This window comes from Thermobia domestica, chromosome 1 (assembly GCF_964235325.1).
Source record: "Thermobia domestica chromosome 1, izTheDome1.hap1.1, whole genome shotgun sequence".
Taxonomy (NCBI): Eukaryota; Metazoa; Arthropoda; class Insecta; order Zygentoma; family Lepismatidae; genus Thermobia; species Thermobia domestica.
Window position 1 is genome coordinate 46,549,680 of NC_137454.1, and position 27,081 is coordinate 46,576,760.

Sequence of the window (27,081 nt, forward strand, 5' to 3'; positions counted from 1 at the left end):
GTTTGTGACTTAATCTCTTAAACTACCCGACCGATCTCTATCAGATTTTAAACATAGATGAAGATCGGGCCTGGAATGATTTTTATTATTTCACTTTGACGGCAGAACTTCAATATATATATCAATAAAAGTGACTATGATAGTGGCACTTGATAACTCTTGAACCACTTGACTGATCTCAATCAAATTTTCAACATAGATGAGGTTCGAGTCTGGAAAGGCCATATTTTTTTTTATTTTGACGGTAGAACACAGGGGAGGGGAATGGGAGGTGTATATATATATATATATATATATATATATATATATATATATATATATATATATATATATATATATATATATTATAAATAAAACTTAATAACTTGTGAATCACCTGACAAATCCTGAACAAAATTCAACAGAGATGAGATTCGGGCCTGGGATGGATTTCATCATTTCACTTGGATGGTGCAACATAGGGAAGGGGGAGCGTGTATATTTAAAAAATGAAAATGAAATTGACTGTTTTTGTGACTTAATAACTCTTGAACTACGTGACCGATCTGGATCAAATTTTCAGCATAGCGATCGATTTTTGTCATTTCACTTTAACGGTGAAGTTTAGGGGAGGAAGGGAGAGATATTTAAAAATGATAAAAAAAAATTGTCGATATTATTGTCGAGTCTACAGCTTTCAGGGTCGCTGTAAAGAACAGTAACATTTTCGATGCTGTTTTAATCGAAATTCAGCCCCATAACTTGGGAGGAGTGATCTCTCTCTCTCTCTCTCTCTCTCTATATATATATATATATATATAAAATCGATAATAAGCGATATTACTGCCAAATCTATAGTGTTTGGGGTCGCTGAGATGAACAGTGACACTTGTAATCCCGTTTATATCTCAATTCAGCCCTGCAACTTTAATCATCGAAAATGACTGATATTAGTGCTGAATCCATAGTTTTCAGCATTGCTGGTATGAACAGTGACACTTCCTTTGCCATTTAAATCCAAATTCAGCCCACAACTTACGGGAAAGGATATATATAGGGTGGGTCGTTCAATAAAGATGTGGCCTGATCCATTTCCAGTTGAGATAGGTTATAGATATTAACAATGTAGAATGGTACATATCTCTATATAAATATTGCAAAATATCAGCCTTCTAACCTAAACAGTTTGTTTGTTACAAATCCTAATCCATATCAAGGTGTGGCTATGGGCGAAGTTGAGACCAGAGCCGTGATTCGTTACTTTTTTATTGGGAAATTGCCCAAGCAGATTCACGAGGAGATGACCAATGTGTACGGTGATGTTGTCCCATCCTACAGCATGGTGAAACAGTAGCATTAGGAATTTAGATATGGTAGGACATCAATGCAAAATAACCCATGTCCAGGAAGACCTCAATCAGCCATTGAAATGACACTGTAAAACAAGTGGAGGCAGTAATCCGGGAAGGGAGACGAATAATTGTCCAGGAACTATCCTAACAGGTCGAAATAAGTGTAGAGTCCATCGAAACAATCATCCGTGACTATCTGCACCTGTCAAAAATGAGTGCCAAGTGGATTTCAAGATTGCTGCACCCTTTTCAGAAGGAACAACGCGTGCAAGCATCAAGGCAAAGTTTAGAACTGTGCAATCGTAACCCAAAGGACCTTTTCCCCGTATCATTACACAGGATGAAACATGGATCAATACGTTTGATGCCGAGACCAAAATGGAGTGCAAGCAGTGGTGTCACAAGGGGTCATCACACCCAAAAAAGGCTCGTGTAGTGCCATCAGCTGGCCAGGTGATGTTGAGTGTTTTTTTAGGATTGTGAGGGCATTACCATAACCGATTACTCTTCTAAGAGTGCCACAATAACTGGACGATACTACAGTGATCTGCTTCAAAAGTTAAGAGCAAAACTCAAAACATTCAGGCGAGGAAAACTGTCGTAGGTGTGCTGCTGTTCCAGGACAATACAGTGTGTCACAACGCAGACATTGCCAGGAGAGCAGCAGCCACTTGCGGGTACGTAATTTTGCCGCATTCTCCGTACTCGTCTGATCTGGCACCGTCCGACTTCTTCCCCTTTCCTACGCTGAAGAGATTTCTTAGGGGAAACATTTCTGTTCAACTGCAGACTTCATTTCTGCAATATCAACATGGTTCACAGAGCAACCTGCATAATTTTACAAGTATGTCATACATGTATTGAAGCACCAATGGGAGAAGTGTGTAAATTTGCGTGGTGGCTATGTGGAGAAGGAGTAAGATTTTCGCAAAATAACAAGCAGCTCTCTCAACTGGAAGTGGGTCAGGCCACATCTTTATTGAACACCCACGTATATATATATATATATATATATATATATATATATATATATATATATATATATATATATATATATATATATATATATATATTTACATCAGCTAATCATTATCAGAACAAACACAATTCGAAGCTTTCTTGCACCCACTGGAAAACGTGAAGTATATTAATATTTATTTGCATATATTGTTATTGTAGACTGTTCCCATAATGCCCACCGACTTCGATTTTACAAAATTTGAAAAATAAATTTCACTTTTTATTTAGTGGTCAATTTGAAGGCATTTTGTTATACTACCATTAAGAAACCCATATACATCATATTACGAATCAATCATTATGGAACAATCTCATGTGTGACACGCAGCAGTGGTACCAATCTTTGAGAGTTTCATTTACAACTCTTTTCCTTTTTCTTTTTTAACTGATTTTGTGAGTAATGGTGCATTCAGTATAAAGGTACAAGATATTCTCTCTCTCTCTCTCTCTCTCTCTCTCTCTCTCTCTCTCTCTCTCTCTCTCTGTGTGTGTGTGTGTGTGTGTGTGTGTTTCTAGTTTCCGGCGTAAGCATGTGGATACTACCAGGTATACTTTCGTGTGTACATATGCTAGTGTGTGTGTGTGTGGTGCGGGTATATGAAGTATTAATTGGGATCGCGTAGTGCAACTTATCGCTATTAGTACGTACATACAAACGGCTGTTACTTCCAACGATAACTTTGAACGAATGCGAATTTTTAAATTCTGCTTTTTGCAATAAATAAGTAGAGTGATTCTTCTCGAGGGAGTTCCCCTAAATGGTAGCCCCTACCATGTCCAATTGAATCACGAATTGCCGCAATCGTTTGTACACTGTTTGTACAGAAATGTGCAAGCCAAATTTTCGTTTGTACACTATTAGGGGCGCCGCAAGAACGAAAACAAATTGGGGAGTGTCTAACTGTTAGCCCCCCACCAACATGTCCTATTCAATCACAAATTATCGCAATCGTTTGTACTTCGTTTGAACAGAAATGTGCAGGCGAAATTTTCGTTTGTACACAATTAGGGGCGTCGCCAGAACAGAAAAAATGGGGCTGTCTAAGTGGTAGCCCCCACCCAGGTCCAATTGAATCACAAATTGTCGCAATTGTTTGTACTTCGTTTGTAAAGAAATGTGCAGGCGAAATGTATGTTCGGACGCAATTAGGGGCGCCGCCAGAACGAAAACAAATTGGGGGCTGTCTAAGTGGTAGCCCCACCGACATGTCCAATGCAATCAAAAGTTGTCGCATTCGTTTGTGCATCGTTAGTAGAGAAATATGCATGCGAAATGTTTGTTTGAACAAACTTAGGGGCGCCGCCAGAACGAAAACAGTGGGGGGCTGTCTAAGTGGTACCCCCCCCACCATGTCCAATTGAGTCACAAATTATCGCAATCGTTTGTACATTGTTTGTACAGAAATGTACAGGCCAAATTTTCGTTTGTACACTATTAGGGGCGCCGCCAGAACGAAAACAAATTGGGGGCTGTCTAACTGGTAGCCCCCCACCAACATGTCCTATTCAATCACAAATTATCGCAATCGTTTGTACTTCGTTTGTACAGAAATGTGCAGGCGAAATTTTCGTTTGTACACAATTAGGCGTGCCGAAAGAACGAAAACAAATTGGGGGCTGTCTAACTGGTAGTCCCCCACCAGCATGTCCTATTCAATCACAAATTATCGCAATCCTTTGTACTTCGTTTGTACAGAAATGTGCAGGCGACATTTTCGTTTGTATACAATTAGGGGCGCCGCCAGATCAGAAAAAATGGGGCTGTCTAAGTGGTAGCCCCCCCATCATGTCCAATTGAATCACAAATTGTCGCAATAGTTTGTACTTCGTTTGTACAGAAATGTGCAGGCGAAATGTATGCTCCCACGCAATTAGGGTCGCCGCCAGAACGAAAAAAAATGGGGACTGTCTAATTGTTAGAACTCCACCAACATGTCCTATTCAATCACAAATTGTTGCAATCGTTTGTACTTCGTTTGTACAGAAATGTACAGGCGAAATTTTCGTTTGAACGCAATTAGGGGCGCCGCCAGAACAGAAAAAAATGGGGGCTGTCTAAGTGGTATACCCCCCACCATTTCCAATTGAATCACAAATTGTCGCATTCGTTTGTGCATCGTTTGTACAGAAATGTGCAGGCGAAATGTTTGTTTGATCAAACTTAGGGGCGCCGCAGAACGAAAACAAAATGGGAGGCTGTCTAAGTGTTAGCCCCCCCATCATGTCCAATTGAATCACAAATTGTCGCAATCGTTTGCACTTCGTTTGTACAGAAATTAGCAGGCGAAATGTATGTTTGTACACAATTAGGGGCGCCGCCAGAACAGAAAAAATTGGGGGCTGTCTAAGTGGTAGCCCCCCACCATGTCCAATTCAAGCACAAATTTTCGCAATCGTTTGTACTTCGTTTGTACAGAAATGTGCAGGCGTAAAGTTTATTTGAACAAAATTAGGGGCGCCGCCAGAACGAAAACAAAGTGGAGGCTGTGTGATTGGTAGCCCACCCACCATGTCCAATTGAATCACAAATTGTCGTAATCATCTGTACTTCGTTTGTACAGAAATGTGCAGGCGAAATGTTTGTTTGTAGACAATTAGGGACGCCACCAGAACGAAAGCAAAGTAGGGTGCTTTCAAAGTATAACCCCTCCACCATGTCCAATTGAATCACAAATTGTCGCAAGCGTTTGTACTTCGTTTGTACAGAAATGAGCAGGCGAAATGTTTGTTTGTACACAATTAAAGGCGCCGCCAGAACGAAAACAAAGTGGGGGCTGTCTAAGTGGTAGCCCCCGACCATGTCCAATTCAATCACAAATTGTCGCAATCCTATGTACGTCGTTTGTACAGAAATGTGCAGGCAAAATTTTCTTTTGTACACAATTAGAGGCGACGCAAGAAAGAAATTAATGTGGGGTCTGTCTAAATGGTACCCCGTCCATCATGTCCAATTCAATCACAAATTGTCGTAATCGTTTGTACATCGTTTGTACAGAAATATGCAGGCGTAATTTTCGTTTGTACACAATTAATGGTGCCGCCAGAAGGTAAACAAAGTGGGGCTGTCTAAATGATAGAAATATTAAAAAAAATGTGTCACATTTATGGAATATTTTTCTAACAGGACTTTGTTCACACTTTTGTGTGGTTTGGTATGTTCACACTATCGTGTGATTCACTATATTGATCTTATTCTAACGATGATGGAATTAAATGTTTATTTTTTGTTTATATTTATACTATTTATATTTATACTTACAATCATTATTGCTGATTAAGTTTATCACTCCTTTGCTCTTATTATTAAACTTATTCATTATTTCTTACGTGAGCTGAATCCTTATGAGAAGAATTTATTTTTTTTTCTTTCTATCTTGCGCAGAAACCGTTATTCTCATCTCGTACAGGAAATTGATAAGTGGAAGATATAACAAATTCACAAAGTAGACTGTTAAAGGGAAAATTATAACACAGTATTTTGTTTTATTTGATCATCTTCATTAAACTCATTTTGCAGAAACTATAGAATGCATGGTGAAGTATTTTGGTGCATTCAGCATTCTGATTTACGAGTAGAGTTGCTAACTGGCCGGTATTTGCTGTGATTTTGATTAAGGCCGGTGACAGGTACAAACTTATTAGCCCCCTTCTGACGGGTATTTTGGAATCTGCAATCCAGAATATAACATTGAACATCGAAATTTTTCAACAGTGCCTTTACAAACACAAATTTCCGTTGTATTATACATTACCGATATTTTTTTTAATGTATGGCAGTTTTTTTTATTTATTTAACATAACAAATTTGATAACACTTATATTTTATTGTAAAAGGATTTTATACATTTATTGAGAGTAGAAAATGACTTTCTAAAGCAATTTCCTTTGTTTGAAGTGTAAGTTTATAGAGTAAATTTCATTTTATGAATCAATTATTGTTACATAAAGATTAATATCCAATATTATTCATCTGTTTCGATAATTTTAAACAAGTGGCAATTGCTGGTAAATAAAATAACGATCAATACAGTCTTCAGTTTCTCATTTGTACAGAGAATTTTGAGGGTGTGCCGGTAATTTTGTTTTCCTGAGTTGGCAACCTATTTTCGAGGTTTTGTTTCAACTATGCTACGTAGTGGCTCCGTACTGACACTCCGCAGGCAAATAAGTATGTAAGGCTACCATACGCCCCGGTTTCTTAAAATTTGTTCCGGTGTGCAGAAATTTTCCTTCTTGTCCTGTTTTTTTCTTTATTATGATTATTATTAATTACATATCAAAATTTCTGAAAAGATAATAAAATCGACATATTCCTTTTGCTTTCCATTCCGACAATACTATAGGAACAATTTCATTCTAATCTTTATTATTATTCCAATCGCTGCTTCCCCGGATATATACCTAACATGCAATGTTTAAATCCTCCTAAGTAGCACTCTTATCACTAAAAGTAAGAATGTATATTCCGAGGTGGCAACAAATTCTTCTGACGTTGCAGACCAGCCCCGAAAACACATTTTTTCTGCTTCAGAAAAACAATTATGCAAATTGCTTTCTTTTAGTTCGCATTTTAGGTTAACAAAAATAAATCAGTCTATTGAAATTTGGAAACAACTTTATAAATCTGGATTTTTTTCTTTATAGACATGTAGAGCATGTAAAGATGGTATGTGTAATAATATTGAAAATATAATTTTTGCCTAAATATTGTATGTTCACTGATTGCGTTTATATTGTATAACAGCTTCTAGCTTCTATAATAATTTTTAGCACTGTTGATTAAGTATGGACTATATTAAAACATTATTTTAAGTTTTATAACTAGTGCGATACTGTAGTAAAATTGGAAAGATAAAATTAATACAAAATGCAATATTTACTACTATTTGTAAGATGTCCCGTTTTTTCTGTTTTCAAAAAGTGTGGTAGCCTTAAAGTATGCTAAACCATACAAAATAAATTGTACTGTAAATTGTACCCCTCTGATAGTGCTCTCAAACGGGTCGGGTTACGGGTCGGGTCGGGTCGAGTCGGGTTGTCGGGTCGGGTCAGTCGGGTTAGCTCGTGTCGGGTCACTCGGGTCGAGTCGTCACATTCTTCACTGATTTTCTATACGGAATACTATAAGGAGCTTTGTTGTAGAATTCAATTCGAAGTTGGTGAATGAATGATAATTGTGACTAATTGAAGGTGAAATAGTAACAAAATTTTAATTTAACCCTATATTAACTAATTGGCATTGTAATTGTAATTAATATTACTACTGACTTTTTTCCTTTCTGCGTTTCTATGTCAAGTTAAATGTCACATTAAGTGAAATTGAAAGGAAATATCTAGTTAACGTCCAACGTTATGCAGCAACGCTAAGAGAGACAGCGATGATGAGAAATAATTGAAGTGGTTGAATGCAGAAAGTGGGAGGAAATGGGAGAACACCGAGAAAACCCATGCACATGGTGTTTGTCCACCAGAAAACTTACTTGGTACGAACTGGAATCTATACCCATGGATCTTCGGGTCAAACATCTGCCTTTGGGTAGGACACATTATTATTATTACTATTATTATTATTATTATTATTATTATTATTATTATTATTATTATTATTATTATTATTATTATTATTATTATTATTATTATTATTATAACTTTAAGAGTGCCCAAGAAAGTTCCGCCGCCTTTTCACCAACACCTTCGAACATTGGTATGTAACCTAAGACGTACCTGGAATATCAAAAATCGTCTCCATCAGCCTCGACGACCTTCTGCCGACGTTCTGGAAGGCTATGGATTCCATCGCAGTCGAACTTGGTGGGACGTGAAGTGAAGAAGGTATCAAGTGCATATTGAACCTCTACTAGCGATTTGAATTGGCGTTCTCTAAGGTGATTGTCCAAGGAATGGAACAGGTGATAATCGGACGGTACAATGTCCGTGGAGTATGGCGGATCCAATAGTGTTTTCCATTCAAGGCGTAGAATGATGTACTGGGTCATTTTAGCCACGTGGGGCTTAGCGTTGCCTTGTAACAAGAGGACCCCTTTGCGATTCAGAACTGCTGGATCCAGACAGGACACAGTGACAGTACACAGTTGCATTGATGATCTGACCAGCTTGTAGCAGTTCCCGATGGACGATGCCTCGAGCAGTCCACAAAATGCACAGGAGAACCTTATTCTGGTGTAGTGCTGGCTTGGGCTGTTTTCAACCGGTTCATGGGATGCTAACTAACAATGACGGCGCCGTGGAGCTTCGTACAGGACCCACTTCCCATCACATGTCAACACCCTGTCCAGAAATTGCTTCTTCCTCAGACGAGACACCAAAGAAACACAGGTGTCGGCTCGCGTTGCTTTCTGGCTCCAAGTCAAATAATCTAGGACCCATCAACCCAACTTGCAGTGCTTCCCAAGTTGATGGTGGTGGTGCCGTATGGTTTCTCCACTCACACTGGAATGTAGTACCAGTTCCTCACATATCTGTCTTCGCCTCAATTGCTGCCTGAAGATCTTTATTTTGAACATCTGTTTGTCTTCCGGCACGGGGTGCGTCTTCGAGTGTTTCGTCACCGTCCTTAAACCGTTATACCACTGCACTCTCCGCGTAGTCACGACACCCTCACCAAAGGTCTGTCATATCTTCCGCCCCGCAGCAATTTGAACTCGTACAGCAAACAAGCCCTTATGACGCTCTGTGAAGGCCCCATGTTCACTCAATCCTTACGCACGTTCACGATGTATCTGAACAGCCACAACCAAGTAGTATGTTGGATATACTTACTAGTGTTGCTCACGAGACCCGTTTGGGGCATTCTCGTCTCGAAAATGTGTCGTGAAGGTAGTCTCGTCTCGAAAAGTGCATATGTTTCTATTGAAAGAGCTCTGTCTCATCTCGTACCCCTTCATGAAAATTCTGCCTCGTCTCGTCTCGTCCAACAACTGACCTTCACCTTACATCCATTCGCATTCAACTCACGGTGTGAGGGCCAATTGAACACAGACCTCCACAAAGAGACAGAACTTTCTTGGTGATCTTCAGATTATTATTATTATTATTATTATTATTATTATTATTATTATTATTATTATTATTATTATTATTATTATTATTATTATTATTATTATTATTATTATTATTGCGGTAGTGATTTGACTTTCTCCGCAATAAAATACTTGCTAATTTTATATAATGTTGCAAATATCTTCTAGATAAATTAATCAAGAAAAAATAAAAGGTAATTCCCTACAGAATGAAATTTCAGTGCAATTAGTTCCTTATGATTCTATCAGACAGCAACGCTGATTTTAAATAGAAAAATCGGGATGTTAACGTGATGAAATTTTTGTTTGTTACACAGCAAAAAATATTAAAAGAAGTTCTATATACATTCCTTACTAGAAAATAATGTTGTCTTCAGAACTTTTATTCTTTTAGTCTTCAGAACTTGTCTTCAGAACTCAGTCAAATTTTATTTTGATTTTCGAAGATGATTGCCTAAATTTTAACCTTGGAAATTTGGATGTGGAGTAAAATAAAGAAGGTTAGCAGGGTAGAGAGGAAAACGAATTAGGAAATGCTGAAAAAATGCAAGAGACGAGAGCAATATTAGACGATATAAGGAAGCGAAAAAATGGACGGATCACAAGTTTCGATCTTGCTAAGGGATTGCATTCTGAGAGATGTAGTAAAGGGGGTGATATCAGGAGAGCGAGAGTGTGTAAGAAGGTAGCAATTGATAGATTGTAATAAGGAGGGTGGTACTTTATGTTGGGTTGCGAGGCAGATATTAGCGGGAAATCGCAAAAATGGAAGCTTCTTACCTAGTTCACAGAAACTGGCCTGTCATTAATGGCAGAACACTGAGGAGGAGAAGGAGGATAATTATACTACAAATAAAAAAGCCGAAACAATGGTTTATGCATAAGAATTGGTCAGCATTTTTTTTCTGGTGGCAGTTTTGTAAGGTTCTAGCTCTCTCAAACTGATTAGATTGTAAGGTCAGGTCACTCGGGTCGTTTGTCGGGTTAGGTCACTTCGGGTTGGTTCACTCGGGTCACTTTGGGTCGGGCCAATCGGGTCAGCTCTGGTCGGGTTGTCGGTCGGGTCAGTCAATTTGGGTCACGGGACTGTGAGGAAGTGTTATCAGTTATATTTTGGTTGCTGTGTAGGAGACCAAGATAAGAACTGGGTTCCTCACTACATTTGTTGTACTTGCGTGAAACGTCTGACTGGGTGGGCAAATGGTGGACGAAACATGAACTTCGCAGTACCGATGATCTGGAGGGAACGAAAAGATCATTCTTCAGACTGCTACTTTTGTATGACACAGATAAAAGAAATAAGCAGTAAATCTAACCACACAGTACAGTACCCTAATTTGCCATAAGCAATTAGGCCAGTTCCACACAGTGCAGAATTACCTGTACCAGTACCTCTTCCTCATCTTACGGTAAATGAGGATTACGTACTTGAGGCAACTATTGAAGTTCCAAATGAAGATGATGATCCTACTTATGTAGGAAGCACATCTACATTGGATCCCCATCTGATAACTCCGGGTGAACTAAATGACCTCGTACGGGATTTAAAACTCTGCAAGACACAGACAGAACTTCTTGATACTAAACTTAAGGCTGGAATCTGCTCCATCGTGACACTAAAGTGTGTATTTTTCGAAACCTTCATACAGAGTTTCAAAACTATTATTCTCAAGAAAATGATTTAGTGTATTGTAATAATGTCTGTGCTGTGATGAAATGAAATGAAATCTTTGAGTTTTACGTCCCGCGGTTATGCCGGTTAGGCTAAAGGAGACGGTGATGATGAGAGATGAGTGAAATGGTGGAATGAAGAAAGTGGGAGGAAACGGGAGAACCCGAGAAAACCCACGAGCACGGTGTTTGTCCACCACAAAGCTGTGCTGTGATGGATACACTTGGACATGCACATAAGTACAGAGTGGAGATTGCTTATTGACTCTTCGAAAACTAGTTTTAAGGCTGTCCTTTTGCACAATGGCAACAAATTTCCTTCAGTGCCTTTGGCTTATGCAACTAATATGAAGGAAACCTATGAAAACATCGAAATAGTGTTAGAAAACATTCAGTATGAGAAATACAAGTGGACCGTTTGCTGTGATTTACGCCATTTCTTTGTTAATGGGTTTGCAGCTTGGTTATACGAAATGTTGTTTCCTCTGCGAATGGGACAGCAGGAACAAAGCGGAACATTACATCAAGAAGGAATGGCCAACGCATGTATTAACTCCTGGACAGAAGAATGCTGTTTATTCCTCACTGGTGAGCCCTGATTAGATAATTCTACCTCCTCTTCACATAAAGTTGGGGCTCTTCAAAAACTTTGTTAGGGCAATGGACAAAAGTAATGCAGGATCTTGTTACCTCAAGGAAAAAATTCCTCGGGTTAGTGACGCTAGGGAGTTTTGCAGACCCCCAAATAAGATGTTTGATTCGTGACCAAAAATTTGAGGATCTCTTAACTCTGGTTGAGAAAGCAGCTTGGTGTCCATTTAAATGTTTAACAGAGAATTTTTTAGGAAACAAGAAAGCCCCAAATTACCGTGAAATTGTGAGTGATTTCCGGCAATCATTCAATGAAATGGGTTGTAACATGTCACTTAAAGTTCACTTTCTAGACTCCCACCTGCATTTCTTTCCTGAAAACTTTGGTGCTGTTAGTGATGAGTATGGGGAACATTTTCATCAGGACAATTCCTCCATGGAGAAGAGATACCAGTGACGGTGAAGTTCAAAAATGCTAGCTGATTACTGTTGGATACTTAAAAGAGATGTTCTAGAAACCAAACACAGAAGAAAGTCGACAACTAAAACATATTAGTTGAGGTAAGTAAGTGTCCATTTATTAAGAAGATACCACTCACTTCTATTGTATTTTTTATTAAGTAGATATAAAATGCTGACACGGTGTATACATCATTGAAAATATGTTTTATTTCAAATCCAATAAGATATAAACCGTGCTTATATTGTAATGGAAGTTATATGTAATTTTATCTGCACTAATGAATATTGTAAAATGAACAGTACACATAGCATATTTTTATATAAATATGTTTATTTCTCTAGATAGAATAATGCTACTTAGAGGGCTTACTAAGTACAAATCAAGCTAACATACAATATAATTTGTGTGTTTATATACCTAACGTACCCAAGCTACAAGTATGAAAATGGTTTTTAAAAAAAGAAAAAAAGAAAAAGAAAAGAAATTTGAGGGGAAATTTTCCGAAAACACCTCTGTCACGGAAAAACTGAGGGTGATAGAGAAAAACTGATTGCAGATTCGAATTCTACGTGAAAAGGTCTATTAGAATCAGGTATTTTCTTCCGTGTGCCAGAGAAAAAGAATTTTTTTTTCGACTAGTGTAATAGGTACCATTTTCAAACTCAGCAACCGTTATTCAAACCGGTTAACGTTGATCGCAGATATTAAAAATACTCACATCCGTATATTATTTAATACAAACGAAAATTTTACCTGCACATTTCTGCACAAACGATGTATAAACGATCGCGACAATTTGTGGTTCAATCGAACATGGTGGGGCTAGCACTTAGACAACTCCCCTTTTTTTCGTTCTGTCCACGCACCTGATAGCGTAGAAAAAAAACTTTCACCTGCGTATTACTGCTCAAACGATGTACAAACAATTGAGATAATTTTCTTTTGAATCGGAGTAGGGAGGTGCTACCAATTAGGCAGCCTATACTTTGTTATCGTTTTGGCGCGCTCGCAATTGTGTACAAACGAAAATTTCGCCTGCAAATTTCTGCACAAAACCGTAATAAACAAGTGCGACAGTTTGTGGTTGAATTCGACATGGTGGGAGGGCTATCAATTAGAGAGCCCATAGTTTGTTATCGTTTTGGAGGGGCCACATTTATGTGCAAACGAAAATTTCAGCTGCACATTTATGTACAAAGGCGTACAAACAAGAGCGACAGTTTGTGGTTGAATTGAACATGGTGGGAGGGCTACCATTTAGACAGCCCCCACTTTGTTTTCGTTCTGTCGGTGCCCCTAATTGTGTACAAACCAGGGCCGGAGCGAGGGGGGTCGAGCCGTGCCACCACCCGGGGCGGCAAGTTTGATGGGCGGCAAAATTTGAAAAAGAAAAGAATACAGGGGCGGCAAAATTTGAGAAAGAAAACAATAAAAGGGCGGCATGTGAAAGAACCGCCCAGGGCGGCAAAACTTCTAGCGCCGGCCCTGGTACAAACGAAAATCTTGCCTGCACATTTCTCTATAACTATATTCAAACGATTGCGACAATTTGTGGTTCAATTGCACATGGTGGGGGGCTACCATTTAGACAGCCCCCACTTTGTTTTCGTTCTGCCGTCGCCCCCTAATTAGGTACAAATGAAAATTTCGCCTGCATATTTCTGTACAAACGATGCACAAATGATTGCGACAATTTGTGATTGAATTGAACATGGTGATTGGGCTATCACTTAGAAAGTCCCCCACTTTGTTTTCGCCCTGGCGGCGCCCCTAATTATGTACAAACGAAAATTTCGCATGCACATTTCTGTACAAACGATGTAGAAACGATTGCGACAATTTGTGATTGAATTGGACATGGTGGGGGGGCTATCTCTTACACAGACCCCCACTTTTTTCGATCAGGCGGCACCCTTAATTATGTACAAACAAAAATTTAGCCTTCACATTTCTGTAGAAACGATGTGGAAACGATTGCGACAATTTGTGATTGAATTGGACATTTGGGGGGGGGGCTATCACTTAGACAGCCCCCAATTTGTATCAGTTTTTATGGCGCTCCCATTTATGTACAAGCAAAAATTTCGCCTGCACATTCTTGTACAAATGATGTAGAAACGATTGCGACAATTTTTGCTTGAATTTGACATGGTGAAGTGCTACCATTTAAACAGCCCCCACTTTGTTTTCGTTCTGGCGGCGCCCCTAATTGTGTACAAACGAAAATTTGGCCTGCATATTTCTGTACAAACGATGTAGAAACGAATGCGACAAATTGTGATTGAATTGGATATGGTGGGGTGCTACCACTTAGACAGCCCCCACATTATTTTCGTTCTTGCGGCGCCATTAATTTTGTACAAACGAAAATCTCGCCTGCACAGTTCTATACAAACCATATAGGAACGCTTGCGACAATTTGTGATTAAATTGGACATGGTGGAAGGGAATACCATTTAGATAGACTCCACTTTGATTTCGTTCTGGCGGCGCCCCTAATTGTGTACAAACAAAAATTTCGCCTGCACATTTCTGTACAAACGATGTAGGAGCGATTGCGACAATTTGTGATTGAATTGGACATGTTGGGGGGGGCTACCATTTAGACAGCCCGCACTTTGTTTTCGTTCTGGCGGCGCCCATAATTGTGTACAAACAAAACTTTTGCCTGCACATTTCTGTACAAAAGGTGTAGAAACGATTGCGATAATTTGTGATTGAATTGGACATTTTGGGGGGGCTAACATTTAGACAGTCCCCCACTTTTTTTCGTTCTGGCGACGCCCCTAATTGTCTAAAAACGAAAATTTTGCTTGCAGATTTCTGTACAAACGATGTACAAACGATTGCGACAATTTCTGATTCAATTGTACATAGTGGGGGACTACCATTTAGACAGCCCCCACTTTGTTTTCGTTCTGACGGCGCCCCTAATTGTGTACAAACGAAAATTTCTCCTGCACATTTGTGTACAAACGATTGAGACCATTTCCGATTGTGTCTGATAAGGGGGGGGGGGCTGTCTAAATGGACGTCTCCTTTTCACCTCTACTGTAATTAAATTCTTCCTCGAGAAAATCTGTAATCAACACTGTCAGTAGCTACGTCGTCGACTAATATACCTTAACATGTACAGCTTTATTTTCGTATATTTTTCAACAGTTAACTAATTTAAAACTATCGCAAACAAGAATATAGTCAACTTCTTAAATACTTCGCCCGCAGGAACCCGTTCAGCGCGTGCAACAAGCAAAAACAACATGTTTGGCGTCTCACAAATGAAAAAGGGGAAAAAAGAAAAGCAAAAGCAGCACGACAGTGCCTTATCGCAGTCAGAGCTGACAACATAGTTTCGGTCGTTACTAACGCGAATAGACCTACTAGCGGTGTTCAAGAGTTATACAGTTACAATATACGTTGTGCCACAGTAGCGCTACAGGCGGAATGTGCACGAACTATAAATGAATATGTTCCCTTACAAGCATCAGACACTGTTGCACCCTCTTTACATTCTACACATCATTTTTTCTCCCACTTTTTGACCTTGACAAGCAGAAGTATCAGGCTTTCCGAGTTCACAACCATAAACTGTTTGTGTACAGAGTACGTTTTCAGTTCTTCCAATGACTCTGCGCGCGAAGAACAGGGGTGATGATCGGGCTATCGAATACGGCAGTCAGAGACACCCGGTTGCAACTTTAAATGTAAAATACAAATATAGAGCCTTGACAATGCCGTGAGGATGAATATATATATATATATATATATATATATATATATATATATATATATATATATATATATATAAAATCGATGTTCAATGAACACTTTCCCGGTTTTTGGATAGGTCGGCATCGACCAGATGAGTGGCCAGCAAGGTTCCCCAACCTACCTCTTTTGGATTTCTACCTTTAGGAACACTTTAAAACTATTGTCTAAAAGTGTAAAATTATTGATATCGGCTACCTGAAGAGGAGAATCATTACGGACTGTGAATAAATATCACCAACCATGTTTCGCAGAGTGCACAAGCACTGGGTCTCACGGTTAAGGATATGCATAGAACAGAACGGTGGGTATGCTGAACATGTTATGTGATTGTAATTGACTCATGTGTGTTAGCTCTCTCTTTTCCCGGTTATTAAAGAATACGTAATGTGAGATGTTACAAAGCCTGTTTTTTACTTTGTCTTTCAATTCAAATCTTCGCACAGCACATTTCACAGCATTTCACATACAACATATCGTAAATCTATTCACAACTTCAGAACTGATGCAGGTTTTGAAAAAATAAACCTACCATTGGATTTCTCTTCGAACGAAGATGTTGTTTAATATGTCACATGACCATGTTGTCATTTAAAATAAACAAGTTGATTTCAAGATGGCAGTCACCAAGATGGCACAGGACAACCTTAAACACGTCATGTTTCCCCCTCCTTGCACCAACCACTTATCGGAATTGACTTCGGATCGACTGCATTTACAGTTCCTCAAATATTTAGCCCGGTCCAGATTTTGTATTTCACTTAACAAAATATTCTTTTTCAATTTCTTCGGACATTTTGACATTTACCAATATGGCGAACGAAGAAGTTGTGGGATACATGTCATAATATGTCATTTAAATAATCTTTATCAACATTTATGTCAAATGTTAACTTGTTAATGTTTACTTCCTAAGTTTAATAAAACTGTAAATCAGTTTGATGGTAGTTTTCGGAATTTTAGAATTTAGAGCTAAATATTTGTAAAAGTATGAGCTTTATGAAAAATTGTGCCTCTTTAAAAAAATATTGTTATCTATGTTCTATAAAACGACACTAAGTTTATCCTTTTATGTTTAACAATAGCGAAGATATTGTTTTTTTTTATCTGTGAATTGTTCATTTGATACTTCCAGCCGCCATTTTCCAATATGGCGGCGAAGATCACCTGGGATTTCAGGGGCCTTTAATATCTTGTTTGGAACATCATTCTTAACATGTGTACCAATTTTCAGCTTGTTACTAATTTGTTCCTTTCTTCATTAAAATTTGAGTTTCGTTTACTGCACTATAAGATGATTAACTCAAATGACAGACGTGCGAACTAAGTTAAATCAATATGAAATATATTGGTTAATAAGAACACGAGATCATTTTTTTACATTTTTATTTGTGTCCAGGAAGTACAGCCGCTAATTTGATGCTAGTAAAGCTCGATCTCAATTCATAGTAAATGCGTTTTTCGTTTCTGAAAATCAAAATGTAAAAATATGGCAAATATAAGATTAAGATTAAAAACCCTGAATTTTCGATTAAAACATAGAAAGACTGTTAGTATTTATAGCAATTTTAAGTTTTAATAAACATCTTTTAAAGAACTTCTATTTAGTGAGGACAGAGATTAATCCTTTAATCAAAATAAATAATGAGTCGTTGAAGACTCGTTTCCGAGAAGAGCTAGACTTACTTATAATTTATAAATCACTGTCAGTCTTCGGTAACACCTAATTTGAAATCCTAGGATTGCAGGTAGCCAAACGCAACAGGAATGGAAAGACACAACTTTGATTATTTTTAAAACGTGCGCATTCTTAAATGTTATTCTAATAGTAAGGATACTTTAAATTTAGCATATCTATGAAATACGTGAGTTCAAAATTTGACTTTAAAAATTTATAGCTTTAGCATTAACTTAATAAATAATATATAATATATGAGTGTAGGAGATATGAGTATAGGACGAGAAAAATAATATATATCAATTACTAAAAATACTCACACATCGTAGACATCTAAATATCCTCGAATGTTGGTGAACTTACCTGAAAAAGCAAAACAGTAAACTGGTTAGACATACGAACGTACATATTTTATAGTATTAACAATGTAATCAGATAATAAGTAGATATAAGTAACTTACTCTAAGAATAGAAAGAATGCTAGCTAATTTTGCTAACAATAATGGTAATGATAAATACTGAATATATAGACGCTATGAAATATGATTGATTGATCTTAATGAAATAAATGTGTCAATGAAAAAAGTCAGACATAATTGTTTTATATGATTCAAAAAATTGATTCACTATTCCACATTGGCAATGGTTCAAGAAATATATATGGTATTTTTTTTTTTCATCTGGGCACAGAGCATCGGTGTCCCTATTGAAATTATGAAATTCTGTTTTCTGAAAATACATGCAAGTTTGTCGGGATTCTAATACGGAAAATTATGGATTTGTTAAAATATCAAATAATACTTTTGATAAAGTGGATACTTCCAAATATATAGGATCAATATTAACGGATGAAAACCATATTCAGTGAAGGAATTAAATGTCAACTAAAAGTAGGGAATTCGTGTTATTATTCAGTTCAAAATCTTTTCTCGTCGCGAATTCTGCCGAGGAAGTTGAAGCTTAAAATTTATAAAACGATAATCGTGGCTGTTGTTCTGTATAGTTGCGAGACATAGTCGCTTACTCTGAGGGAAGAGCAAAGACTGAAAGTAATTGAGAACAAGATCATAAAATGAATATTCGGACCCAAGAGGGACGGGAATGGCGGAAACATCATAAAGAGGAACTACATAATTTATACGGTTTACCAAACATTGTAAGGGTCATCAAGTCGCGGAGGCTCAGGTGAGAAGGTCATGTAGCCAGGATGGAAGAAAGTAGGAACACTATCAAAATCTTAACTGGAAGACCAATCGGAAAACGTCCATTAGGAAGACCAACACGCAGATGGGGGGACAACATTAAGATGGATCTCGCAGAAATAGCAATACAAAATAGAAACGATCCAGTTGGCTTAGGATAGATGTCAGTGGGAAGCTTTTGTGAACGCAGCATTTAACTTTCGGGTTCCATAGGCCATAGAGTTAGTTAGGTAGTGTTTTCTCAAAACAAGTTTAGGCTTATCTCGCATCACTGGCGACAACGTTCTTCGAAGAGGGACTCGAAAAGCTTGCACCAATACGACGAATGCTTGAATCATCACAGGATTATATAAAAATTAAAGATTTTTGTGCATAGCTTCTGGTAATAAACTCGTGTTATTTTTTATTCTTGTCTTATACTTAATCGGAAATATAAATCATACAGTCCTTGTACATATATGGATGTGTTCACTCACTCACTATGTTAATTCAATTTTGAATAATAATAGCAACTCAATTACGGAATAATATAATATACTATGATATATTATATGTATATATTATAGTTTACTATAGTGTGTCTATAAAGTTTCGCAACCCAAATTTGATTGCTAAACCAAGAACAAAACAATAAAAACCCGAGACTTGAAACAAACGTAATTGTGTTCTATATAAATACTTTCGGGATCATGACCGATGTTCGAATTTGTAACGTTTCTGTGTAGTAACGAAAGAAAATATCGAAAGTGTAAAATAAAAAATGTAGAAAATGAAGAAAATCAATATTCAGTTGCAGAAAGCTGATTTTCTGCGGGTGAATCTCCGCATATAAGTGCTGTATACATCAACATTTATCCATTGGTGGGAAAATGTGACAGAGTTGATGGAGTGTTTCTACGTAAAAAAGATAATTAATGCAAGTCCGTAAAATGGTATTTAATGCAAGTTTTTTTTTTTTGTTTTGTTGACAGAAACGAGGTTCCTGCAAACACTGTTGTCGCAAAGTTACTGCAACAGGTGTATTTTGGATTCAGTAATGACAAATAATGAAAATTTGCACATAATTGATAACTCGAGTTTTTGTGCAAAAATTCGCGATAAAACAATTAATCACTTACCGCTGGCAACCCTGGTATCCTCGTAGAAAGAAAAGGGCGCTTTACAGCAAATGTTAGGGAAATTTTTTGGTTACATCATCATCTTCAAAACCTTGTTACCGTTCCGTACTCCGAGCTTAACATCATCTGACTTTTTCTTATCAGGTTATCTGAAAAAAGTGGTATACTAGAATAACACCAGGGCCATTGAGGAACTGAAAACGAACATTCAAAAAGAAATTCAATTCACCAGGAACACTTTTAAAAAGATGTCAAAAAACATGGTGAAGCGTGTAAATTTGTGTCTAGAAGAACGGGGCAGCCACTTTGAACATTTGCTGTGAAGTGCCCTTCTCTTTGTATGGAGATTTCAGGGTTGCCAGTTGTAGGTTAATAACGTTTTATCGCCAATTTTTGCATAAAATCTCAGGTTATCAATTATGCGCAAATTCTTATTGCTTTATGACTAACTAACCTAAAACTCACCTGCTGCAGTAATTTTGCGACAACAGTGTTTGTAGTTGCCGCGTTTCTGTCAAAAAACACCCATTTTACGGATTTGCATTAAATAGAATTTTTTACAAGGCAACACTGCATCAACTTTGTCACATTTTCGCACAAATGTATAAATGTTGATGCATACTGCACATATACACAGAGATTTACCCACAGGATATCAGCTTTCTGCAACTGAATATCGATTTTCTTCATTTTGTACATTTTTTATTTGACACTTTCAATACTTTCTTTTGTTACTACACAAAAACGTTACAAATTCCAACATCGATCATGATCTCGAAAATATCTACATACAACATGCTTACATTTGTTTTAAGCCTTAGGTCTTTATCGTTCTTGCTACAAAAGATATACGCAATCAAACTTTGGATTGCAATCAAACTTTACCGATACACCATAGAAGATCAAGGATTTGAATAAGATAGGTCAAACAAGTACGTATTTCAATTACCAGCTATATTAGGAAAGAATATGCTGTATTTTACTATTTGTTTGTCTATAAGTCGCAGTAAGATTTATCATGGTTTGATGTTAGAAATTAATTTCATTAGTAGCTTAGTAAGATATTTGACTAAGAAACTTTGATAATTACATAGATGTATAAGCTACAATTGAGTTTTTCGTAACTTAAGATTATTTATCATTGTAATTATATTTACGTCTATATTATTTATTATCTAAGAGCTAGTTGGATTTTCCTGAAGAAATCCTTAATGTTAATTGCCATTCATCATGAACAAATACTGGTATCGTATATACACCACACACACTCTATACTTCAAGGCATATTATAATATTTTTATTTACAATCTTCTCCACGTACGCATTGTGCTGGTGCAATGACATTGCCCAAATTTTTCTATGATTAAATTGTTGATAATCTCTGTAACCTATGACTTATTAACGAGGAGCACACAGTTCTGAAATTGCACAAATTTCCACCGCGACGTTGCTAACAACAGGATTCAGGAAATTTTGTGAAATTTTGCACCGAAATAAAATATATAAACCACCAGTATAAGCGCCATTCCTTTGTGGGACATACTTGTATTATATTTTAATATTTACAAAGCAAACTATATATATTTACAGAACATTTCACGTTTAGAACTTGAATCCTTGGACTTTAAATCCCACAGCTTTGAAAATGTCATACGTGCCTTCTCATGGTTTATCTATGAATTTCTAAACTCAGCGTAAATTTCCTCATGAGCAACTCATTCCTTTTGACTCCTGCTGGTCTTTGGGCCTTCGAAATTCCTTTCACTATCACCGTCACTTTCATGGTAGTTTCCATTCTGAAATTTTCACTAATGATTCTCCACTTTATTGCTTATTGTTTATATTACCCTCCTCACTAAAATTTGTTATTAATTCTCTATTCTGATTGGCTTGTGATTTTAGTTCCTCATTGGCTTGTTATAATATTGACTTATTATATCCGCAACGAGCACATTGACCACTCATTCTTGTAACAATTTATATGATAATAATATGTAACAAATCATTCTAACAACACCTAAGAACAGTAACTAAAATGCAAGTTCAAATATAAGGGTTATTTATAGAAAGATGAAAGGACAGTTACTAAGATACGTAATAAACACACCTGCAATATATAAATAAATGCTTGTTTTTGATTGGTCAAAACTAGAAAATGTAAACAAATACTTATCTCTGATTGGTTGAACGCTTTTCTACGATATTTAAAGGGAATTTCTAGAAATTTTTATCTTCTTCGTAAGTTTGTTTTATTTTATGTAAGTTTGTTATCCTTATAGTTTTCCAATAACTATTTGCTTCCAGCAACCATTTTCTTATAGGCAATCTTAGAGTTAGACCAGATACATAAAATTATTCACTTGGACATGTTACTCCGTTTCCTTCTCTAACGACGCCCGTGCACACATATAATAGTGATAACTAAAAATGCTATCGTCATCCATTACTTTGTGTTTTTCACTAAAACGACTTGCGTTTTAGTGACTGTTTTTATTAGTCGAAATGCTTATGGTATTGATGGCAATGTTGCACAACTTTTTCTGCGTAATTTCCAATTTTGTTGCCTATTCATTAACGCTTTATCTGTGTCGACAGATAAGGGAGGGAAATGTTGCGCTTCTGTGTGTATCCCATTATGCTACTGCTTGTGAACACAATAAAGACAAAATATTTGTAACACAATAACCATTGCACTGCATAAACACACCTCACGATTCAAAAGCACTTTGTTGAAACATCGTGTTTTCTTCTCATTAAACGCCTGCGAACATTCTAAAAACATTAAGAATATGAAATCTGTGATCGTTTTATTCAATATCCAATTCACTGCATCAGAACTAAGGTACCACTTTACACTCTCACACAGTATTCAGTGTTATTGTAAAACGACCTAATATCAAAATTTCCTAGTGATTATTGTTCACTGCAAATCACCTATTTATGGTGTGCATGGTGGTGAACACAAACACTGAATTTAATGTAGACATGTAAACATTTCACTACCAAGCTTACCTTCGGTGACTCTTACAGTGACTCTTTTGTAAGTTCATTCTGAGTTTAACGATATCTATGAGTTTTACGAATTTGAAACAGATAGCTCAACAATTGGAGAAGTCTTGATTCAGCAAATTTAGGGTCTAGCGTCAAATAGAATCTGCAAATGAGTATAATATGCTCACTTTAAAACAGCTACAATAATTAATATGGGCACAGAACTTTTATATCTCTTTATCGGACTCTTGTCGTATTATGTGTTGAAAACAATGAAAAACAATGCAGTCACAAATACTTCTGTTTGTATGAATGCGTACTTTGTTAGAAGGACCATGCAACGCATGAATAATATAACAATTTCTTTTCTATCTTTTTTTAGATTAACAATTTTCAATAAGTTTGTCTTGTAATATACGTAAAATATATTTATTTATTTTATCGGTTCAGGCACAACTCGACTGCAATTATATTTCGCATGATGTATATCACTTATAATTAAACCTGACTTAAAATACAGCAATATTTATAATCTCTCTACACAGAAGGTTATTTTTACTCTCTGTCCTCATTTTTCCAATGTTATTACTGAGGAAGGAGGAAAAAAATATTTGTGTGTCTGTAAATTTAACATAACACCTGTAGAATGTATTACATATAATGACTGTATGTTGATTTGTTCTATTTGTCGGCTGTAAACCATACGACTTCATTATGTAGAGTTTGAGTAGAAAAGATTTTTCTTCACCGACAAAGTTCTATATTGTAACGCGAACTAGATTTCTGGGAAACATTTGGATTGCACGTGTACATACGTCACTCTATGGTTGTCTTGGACGAACAACCTCAGCGTAAATCCTTCTACAAAACATTAAATTATATCCAAGATGACGAAAAGTGAAAGTCAGTTAATAGAGTTAGATACATTTCACGTCATTCATGACCAACAACTGGAAACTCTTTTAAGTTCTAAACCAAAGCATGAAGGTTTTAATTAGATATTACGCAAACTCAAGAGAACTTTTCTTTTTCTTTAGCCTAAGCTTGAGTAGTATACGCACGTGTTACTAGTTAACGAATGTCATCGACTATCGAGAAAACGCAGAATACTGGATATTCTAAACGATAGTTCTACTAGCAGAATTAGAGGTAAATTGTATCGAATTAACCACAATGGAGAAAACACTATTCTAGATAATATCAGGTTAGTGAGATACATGCATGTATGTCTACAAAAAGGCTTCATTCGGTATATAGACAAATGTGCAAACACATTTATCCATCAGTGGTTCACTAAATAATCATTTACATCGAAACTTTTGTTTCCTAATTTATTTCTCTGTGCTTACTTGACAATGTAATTTACCAACTGTACCGATAACATGACAAACTAAGATTTTCAGTGACGCAGCTATTTCGAATTCTAGTAAAACTTAAAAATAAACTGTTTTCATGAATCACTATAGAGAACTTCACACTTACTATGTTATCACGGCCTCTTCTTGGTTTAGCTCAGTTTTCCTTCGGAGAGCTTAACTGCTAACTACATTGCAATTGATACTACCTGTCGTTTGTGACAGCTCGCTGAGCGCACGTGGTGCTTAATGTTGCGTTGACAGCTTTTGCGTCGGGTATTGAAATTACACGAGTAGTATACACGAAACACGAAATTATTCACTTCAAGTAAATCTCAGTTTTATAAAATTAAATGCGGCAAAAGAGAACTAAGAAGAATGCTCTCAATAACCAGAAGGTCCACTACTCAAGTCAATATTCAACTAAAACAATGTGCATTTGTTTATAATTAAACTGACAATGTGAGGAGAGGGATGTTTACCACTGCAGAGCGAGAGAAATGAATCACTATAATTGGCTGAACGTGCTGTTGCCATAGAAACAGTTCTTCTTGGATGATTGTTATGACCACGTGCAGGAGAAAAAAGAAACAGAGCAAAGCAATTGTCACAAGGGACAAGTTGTATCGATTGAATTATTCGTCTTAGCTCTGTGGAATCAATTATTTATGCTCATAAAAATATATGCGGGTCACAAATACGTTAAAATCTGAATGATTAACTCTGTAAATTATGAAACAATTTCATTATTTCAGAGGCAAAATTACAACATTTGACCCTTTACTATGCAAATTCAATCAATATCGGCATTAGTTCCATCCCTAAGGTTCTGCTTTATATTATTTTTACATCTTATACTGGATGTTCTTTCTTCTTGTATAAAATACTGTAATGTAATTTTTAAAAGGAAACAATATATATTAAAAAATAAAGTAAAAGGAGAGCAAGATAGTAACCAATGACTTTAAGAAGCACTTGGTTTATTTTTGTTTCTTACCCAGAAGAGGCAATCTAATGTAATTTCGAAAAAACATCAATGTATATTAAAAACATTTTGTAATTAAAAATTAAAAAAAAAAAAAAAACAGGCTGAGCTTCCAAAAGCAAGTACACTTTGAAGGAAGTGAAATCAGAAAGATGAAAGTGACAATAACAGAAATAAAAAAAGCAAACAAAAAACTCATACAGATGCAAAGCCAAAACCAAAAGAATACAGAAGGTCGATCCGCGTATATGTGTCCAATTTTGAAATAGCACTAACCTTATGAAAAACCATGGGACCGCCATCGGTTGGCCTCAGTGTGATGGCCATGTGTTCTGGTAATAGCCCTGCACCGTAACTTCCCCTGTAGAAGACTACGACGAAGTACAGGAAGTGGAATCTTCTCCCATTCCTCCCGGCAGGCTTTCCACAGGTCCTCGAGAGTAGTGACAAGACGAAAAGAAAGTGCCCTTTTCAGTAGACCAAATCCGCAGAAATCCATGGGACTGACATCTGGTGATTTCACTGGTTTATCATGAAATGGAATAGCACGAATACCGGTGTCTGTCTCTATCTGCTTCAGAAAGTCTGGGTAGAACGAGATGTATATGAGGAGGCCTTATCCATATGCACAGACACTTGCTTTATTGCATGCTCATACAAACGAGGCAGATCTTCTGTATAAATTGGGGTCAGTATATGTTGCTGAAAGAATGCAGTGTTGATTTTACAGTTTTTAGGTACCTGACGAATTGTTAACTTGCCCTGATAAGAGTAACCGGCGACAACCATAAATCCTTTCGAGAAAGTTGCTTTGCAATGTCGGATGAACGCAGGACGTTCTTTTGCATTTCGCGAAGTGTAAGTTATCGAGCGAATTTTGCCACAATCTGATAGATACACTCATGCTTCATTTAGTGTGGCCACAAACTTCCACTTTTCCACAGATAGATGGCGTTCATAGAGGCGCCTGCTGTTGGTCTTTCTCTCACGGCGATGGCCGCACTTAGGTAATATCCATGACTTTTAAAGACCCTCCGAAGGTTTAATTTCCCACTCAGGGCGCGGTTAACAGTTGACTGTGGTATTTGGAGTCGAGCTGCCATCACACGTTGCGGAGGGGGATTTTCTTGTAAGGCCATTCGCCGCAACTTCTGAGCTACTTGTGGAGTCTCTGTGGTACACGCTCGGTTCCTCGACCCCTTAGTGGGTGAATGCATACCTGATATGTCTTCTTTTTTATACTGCTTGGTTATGTTCTTGATAGTCGTCGAACCCAATGCACAACCATTTTCTTTGCACTGCTTTTGAATTTTAGAAACCGAATATTTGGCGTGGAAAAGTCCAATTACGTAGCCCTTCCGAAAACGGTTCACCTTTGGAGCAATGATGTACACGATACACAGTTTCGCTTGGCAGACGATAGAATGACCTCCAGATATAGCACACGCGTTTAACCACTTGGTTCGGTCGCTTCTGTGGTCAGGGATACGGGTGTAAAATTGGACACATATACGCGGATCGACCTTCTGTATAAACTAAACAATAAATAAAGAAATGGTCAGAACGGGCAGAGTTGACAATAGCGTCGTTAAGGTATATTCTCTCTACATAGTCAAGTCAGTCGACTACGATATTTGAAAGCTTGTCAGGATGGACTTTAGCTTGTACACACCAACTATACTGTAAGTAACCTTAATTTAATTATGCTAAGAAGCAACACAAAAGAATCTCCATACATGGAGGTCTTTCTCCAAGGCAGGTTTATTTTGTTTTAACTTCATAATTTTTGTATTTTATTTGAGATTTCCTTTTCAATTCAATGTAACTTGTATTAAAAATAATTAAAAAGAATCTTAATGCAATTAAAA